Genomic DNA, 6729 nt, shown 5'->3' on the forward strand with positions numbered 1-6729 from the left:
TGCCTCATTTGATATAAATGAACATAATGCTTTCAAACAAGCTTCACTCAATTATATCTTTCAAAGAAATTTGGATGATTATAATACATACATGAGAAAAATCTTTTTGAAAGAGCTATTAATATATCATTTTAGACTACTGAATTAAAAGTTTTTATATAGTCAGTAAATAATAGGCACAGTGGAATCCTATATTCGCTACATCTTTCAAGTTGAGAGGCTGATGGAAAATATGAGATCTACTATATAAGATTGCTCACAAAATTTTCCACTTTCCTTACTAATACCCCCATCAAAGAATCCTTTTATGTGTGATTAAATAATGATCAATTTTATGTAGATGGAAATTAGGTCAATTTTTAAAAATATATTCTTAGTTGTTTTGGTTATTTTGTTGTTGTTGTTTTAATGAGGTGTGGGTTTTTCCCCATGCCTTTAGCATCTTTCCACCATTCAGAGGCCTTATGTAACTATCCCTCAATTTGCCCATTACTGTGTCACCACTAGTGTAAAACTCTTCTGTATTCACTTGGTCTAATCCAGCTGCTTTTCCCATCTTTATTCTCTTCAGTATTATTTCTACATACCCCTCTAAGAACGTTGAATACTGTGAGATGACTCTAAGTATCATTCTGTCACTTTTTTGATCTATGAAATTGTTTGTACCCAATTCCAGATCACAGTTCAAGGGTAGAAAGGAATATTATTGGGCAAGATGGAGCAGAAATCCTGAGGGGCAGTAATACTTCCAGCCCCAAGGGATCAGGAAAAATATAATTTAAAGTCCCAATGGTGGGAGGGCTCTGAGGTATGATTATAACTGCAAGGAATCAGGGACCATTACTGGGCAATGACTAGAGTGCAGATCAGTGACCACATCTCTCCCCAGATGACACCACCTTGAAAGCACAGAAGGCTTCAAGACCCCCAGAACTAGCTCTGAGGACAACAGTACTTAAAAGTCTGAAGCCTGAAACAGAACCCCTGCCCCTCAACCCCATCATGAAAACAGGGCCCAAAATTAAACAAAGTTGCAAATCAAGAAATAGGGTGGAAAATGAGCAAATAACAAAAAAAGAAGCTGATCATAAAAAGCTACTATTGATAGGGAAAAACAGGACATAAACTCAGAAGACAATGAAACCACAAAAGGCACAGGTAAAGCCTCCAAAGGGGGCAAAATGTGAACTGGAAAAAAGCCAAACAGCCTTCTAGAAATACTTTCAATATGTTTTTCAAAATCAAATAAGAGTAGTGGAGGAGAATTTAGCTAAAGAAATGAAAGCAAAAGAAGAAAGTTACGAAAAGACAATTAATAGCATGGTAAAAGAGGCACAGTGGCAGTTAGGTGGCACAGTGGATAGAACACTCGGTCTGTAGTCAGGAAGACTCATCTTTGTGAGTTCAAATCTGGTCTCAGATACTTGCTAGCTGGGTGACCTAGATGAATTGCTTGACCATGTTTGCCTCAGTTTTCTCATCTGTAAAATGAGCTGGAGAAGGAATTCGCAAGCCACTCCAGTATCTTTGCCAAGAAAACCCAAATGAGGTTGCAAAAAGTCAGACACAACTAAAATGACTGATCAACAACAAAAGAGGCACAACCCAAAAATATACTGAAAAAATAACACCTTAAAAACAGAATTGGCCATGGAAAAAGAGATACAAAAATTTACTAATGAAAATAACACCTTAAAAGCACAATTGGACAAATGGAAAGAAAGGTATGAAAGTTCACTGGAAATAATAATACCTTAAAATTAGTTGCAGAACTGGAAGCTAATGACTCCATGAGACAACAAAAAGCAATATAACAAAGTCAAAAGAGTGAAAAAATGGAAGAAAATGTGAAATATCTCACCGAGAAAACTAACGACCTGGAAAATAAATCAAGGAGAGCTAATTTAAGAATTATTGCATTACCTGAAAGCCATGATCAAAGAAAAAGCCAAGATATTATATTTTGAGAAATTATAAAGGAAAATTGTCTCAATATTCTAGAGCCAGAGGGCAAAATAGAAATTGACAGAATCCACTGGTGAAAAAAGATCTTAAAATGAAAACTTCCAAAAACATTATGAGAGCTCCCAGGTCAAAAAGTAAATAGTTCAAGCAGCAAGAAAAATATCATTCAAATAGTATGGAGCTACAGTGAGGCTCATGCATGATTTGGCAGCTACTATTTGGAATATGATATTCCAAAAGTCAAAAAAGTGGGAATTAAAAACAAGAATAATCTACCCAGAAAAATTGAGTATAATTCTTCAAGGGGAAAATGGATATTTAATGAAACCAAGGAGTTTCAAGCATTCCTGATGAAAAGATCAGCACTGAATAGAAAATTTGGTTTTCAAATACAATAGTCAAAAGAATAAAAAAGTAAACATGAAAGAGATACCATAAGAGACTTAATAAGGTTAAACTGTGTACCTTTCCACAAGGGAAGATGATACATGTAGGAGCTTTATCATTATTAGAGCAGTTAGAAGGATTTTACGTAGAAAGAGGGTATGGGAGTGAATTGATCATGTTGGGAGGATGTGTAAAATGAAAAAGGAGAGAAAAGGGATGCCCTGGGAGAAGTAGGAAAGGAGAAGAAGAATAGGAAAAATTATCTCATATAAAAGAGACACACAAGGAAGAACTTTTACAGTGGAGGGGAAAATGGTACGGGATGAGGAGGGATGGCCAATGCTTCAACCTCTCTGACATCTAAATAGGTTCAAAGCAAATCCAAAATCTAGACTTTGGGGAGAAAAATTCAACATTTGACAAATATAGCTGGGAAAAGTGGAAAGAAGTTTGGCAAAAATTGGACTCTTAGACCAACATCTCTCATGCCATATTCCAAGATAAGGTCACAATGAATAAATGACTTAGACATAAAGGGGATCATGGGAAAATGTATCTGTCAAATCTATGGATGAGGAAAAAGGTTATGTCTAACAAAATATAAAGGGGATTATGGGAAGTAAAATAGATAATTTTGATTACATTAAATTAAAAAAAGCTTTTGCAAAACAAAATCCATGTAGCCAATATTAGAATGAATACAGGAACCTGAAAAAAAATATTTGCAAGTTTCTTTAACAAAGGTCTCATTTCTCAAATGTATATGTGTGTGTTTGTGTGAATATGTAGATATTTATGTATGTATGTATGTAACTGAGCTAAATTTATAAAAATAAGAGCCATTCCCCAGTTGATAGTCAAAGGATTTGAACAGGCAGTTTTCAAAAGAAGAAATCAAAGCTGTCTATACTCACATTTAAAAAATGCTCTACAATTTGGAACTATGCCCAAAGAGCTATAAAAATGTGCATACCCTTTGATGCAGTAATACCACTTTTAGGGCTATATCCCAAAGAAATCATGCAAGGGGCAAAAGGACTCATATGTACAAAAATATTTATAGCAGCCCTTTTTGTGGTGGCAAAAAACTGGAAATCAAGGAGATGCCCATCAATTGGGGAATGGCTAAGCAAATTGTGGTATATGAATGTAATGGAATACTATTGTGCTATAAGAAAGGAGGAGCAGATGGACTTCATAAGAACCTGGAGAGTCTTATATGATCTGATGATGAGTGAAGGGAGCAGATCCAGGAGACCATTGTACACAACCACAGACACATTGTTTCTGTGATGACTAACTTTGATAGACTTGGCTCTTCTCAACAATGCAAGGTACTAAGACAGTTCCAAAAGATTCATGATGGAAAAAACTATCCACATCCAGAGAAAGGATTACAGAATCTGAATGCAGATTGAAGCAAACTGTTTGCTCTCTATTTTAAATTTAATTTTATTTTTGATTTTGTTACATCTTTTTCATGGTTCATTTTATTGGTTATAATTCTTCTTTACAATTTGATTAGTAGGAAATGTGAAGGTATATGTAGAACCTATATCAGATTACATGCCATCTTGGAGGGGAAGGGGGGAGGAGAGGGAGGGGGAGAAAATTTGGAACTCAAAAACTTGTGGAACTGTTGTAAACTAAAAATAAATAATTAATGAATTAAAATGCTCTAAATAACTACTGATTAGAAAAATGCAAATTAAAACAACTCTGAGATAGCACCTCTTACCCATCAGATAGCCTACCATGGCAAAAAAAAAGGAAATGACAAATGCTGAAAGGGATGTGGAAAAATTGAGACACCAATGCTCTGTTGGTGGAGTTGTGCACTAGTCTAATCATTTTGGATAACAATTTGTATCTATTCTCGAAAGGCTATAAAACCTTGGCTACCCTTTGATCCAGAAGTAACACTACTAGGTCTGTAGCCCAAAGAGATCAAAGAAAAGGGGGAAAAGCTAATTGTACAAAAATGTAGCAGCTCTTTTTGTGTTGGCAAAGAATTGGACATTTAGAGGATACTCATCAATTGCTGAATGACTGAACAAGTTGTGGTATATGATTGTGATGGAATACTATTGTGCTATAAGAAATGATGAGCAAGAGGGTTTCAGAAAAAGCTGGGAAGACTTATATGAACTCATACAAGGGAAGTGAGTAGACCCAGATGATGTTGTACACATTAAAGAGCTATTGCAAGGATATTTAACTGGGAAAGAGTTAGCTACTCTGATCAAGACAATGATCCAAAACAATTCCAAAGAACACATGATGAAAACTTCTATTCACCCTCAGAGAGAGAATGGATGAACTCTGAATGCAAATTAAAGCATATTTTTAAACTTTATTTTTATTATTTTATTTTCTTTGTGTTTTATTTTGCCACGTGGCTAATATGAAAATGTTTTGCAGTACCTCACATGTATAATCAAAATCAAATTGCTTGGAGGCAGAGCCAAGATGGCACTGTGAAAGGAAGGAACTACTAGAGCTCTCTCATAAATTCTGTCATATACATCTAAAAAGGTGAATCTGAGCAGATTTGAGAGAGTTAAAAGCCACGAGTAGACTGAGAGGGGTAGGAGCGCCAGGCACGCAGAATGGCACCACACCAACCAACCGGGAACAGCAGAGGAATCCAGCCAGTGCACTGCTCTGGAAAGTCTCTGGGTGAGCTAAGTGCCAGAGAAGGAACAGGCCCAGGGCAAAAGTACTGGCTACCACCACATTCAAGCCCCAGGCCTCTGAGCTCAGGACAGGAGTCTGTCTGATCGCAGAGCCTGTGGCTGCCAGAGCAGCTAGCCCAGAGGCCTCCAACCCACAGTCTAAAGGTTTGAAACTCACCTTCTTGAAATTCCGGGAGCCATGATGTGCAGGTAAAACAGCTCTTATCCTTACCTTGAATAAACTGAGAGAATAATACCTCAGGAGAAACAGATGAGCCAGAAGAGGGGCTTCAGTAGTGGGAGAAGTGGGGAAGAGGGCCCTCCCTGTGGTGGCAGAAGACTAGTGCAGGAAGAGAGGTGTCACAGCAGCCCTCACCTCAGCAAAACAATGAGAGTAACTGAGCCCTGGGGGTAGAGCTAACAAACGTCAACACGAGGACCCCAGATGTGGCTTTGCATAGCCAGGGGAAGTGGCAGATAACATCACAGACAAGAGCCAAGACCACTTATTCTGTAGAACAGTCCTGGGGAAGAGGAGACCCCCAGCAGCCAGGCCACCCCTCTCCCACACTTCACAAAACCAGAGGCCATAGAACATAGAGCTAAATCCTAACACAAGAAACTTGGGACAGAGCCCCCCTGAACCCCAGAACCAGAGATCCACTTTAGAAGCCAGGAGGAAAAAATACACCATGAAAAAACATACTAAAAAGCTAAAGATGATTGATTCATATTGTTGAGACAGGGAAGATCAAAATACCAATTCAGAAGAGGACAGCATGGACACTACACCCATGTCTGGAAACTCAAAAAAGGGAAAGTGAACTGGTCTCCAGACCTAAAAGCATTCCTGGAAGAACTCAAGGAGGACTTTATAAAACAAATTAGGGAGGTAAAGGAAAAAAAGGGAAAAAAAATGAAAAATAATTCAATCAGGAAAACATATTTTTAAAAGGTAAAATCAGTGAATGGAAAAGGGTATAGAGAAGATAAAGGAAGAAAACAAAACATTAAAAATTAGAATTGGACAAGTAGAAGCTAACGACTCTATGAGACATCAAGAATCAATCAAACAAAATCTAAAGAAGGAAAACAATAGAAGAAAATCTGAAATATCTGATTGGAAAAACAACTGACCTGGAAAATAGATCCAGGAGAGACAATCTAAGAATTGGACGGTTCCACGAAATCCTTAAGGAAAATTGCCCGGAGGAACTAGAACCAGAGGGTAAAATTGTCAATGAAAGAATCCATCAATCACACCCTGAAAAAGATACCAAGTTGAAAACTCCAAGAAATATTATAGTCAAATTCCAGGTCAAGGAGAAAATACTGCAAGTAGCTAGAAAGAAACAATTCAAATATCACAGAACTACAGTCAAGATCATGCAGGATCTTTCAGCTTCTACATTAAATGACAGGAGAAATTAGAATATGATATTCTGAAAGGCAAAGGAGCTTGTACTACAACAAAGGATCAACTACTCAGAAAAATTCAGCATATCTTCCCAGGCAAGGAGATGGACATTAAATGACATAAGGGAATTCCAGGCCTCCCTGATGAAAAGGCCAGAGTTCAATGAAAAATTTGATCTCCAAATACAAAACTCAAGAGAGACATAAAAAGGTAAATGGGGGAAAAACCCTTAATCAATAAGGCCAATTAGTTACATCCTGATATAGGATTATTTTGTTTTATACA

The sequence above is a fragment of the Trichosurus vulpecula genome, chromosome 3 (genome assembly GCF_011100635.1).
Source record: "Trichosurus vulpecula isolate mTriVul1 chromosome 3, mTriVul1.pri, whole genome shotgun sequence".
Lineage (NCBI taxonomy): Eukaryota > Metazoa > Chordata > Mammalia > Diprotodontia > Phalangeridae > Trichosurus > Trichosurus vulpecula.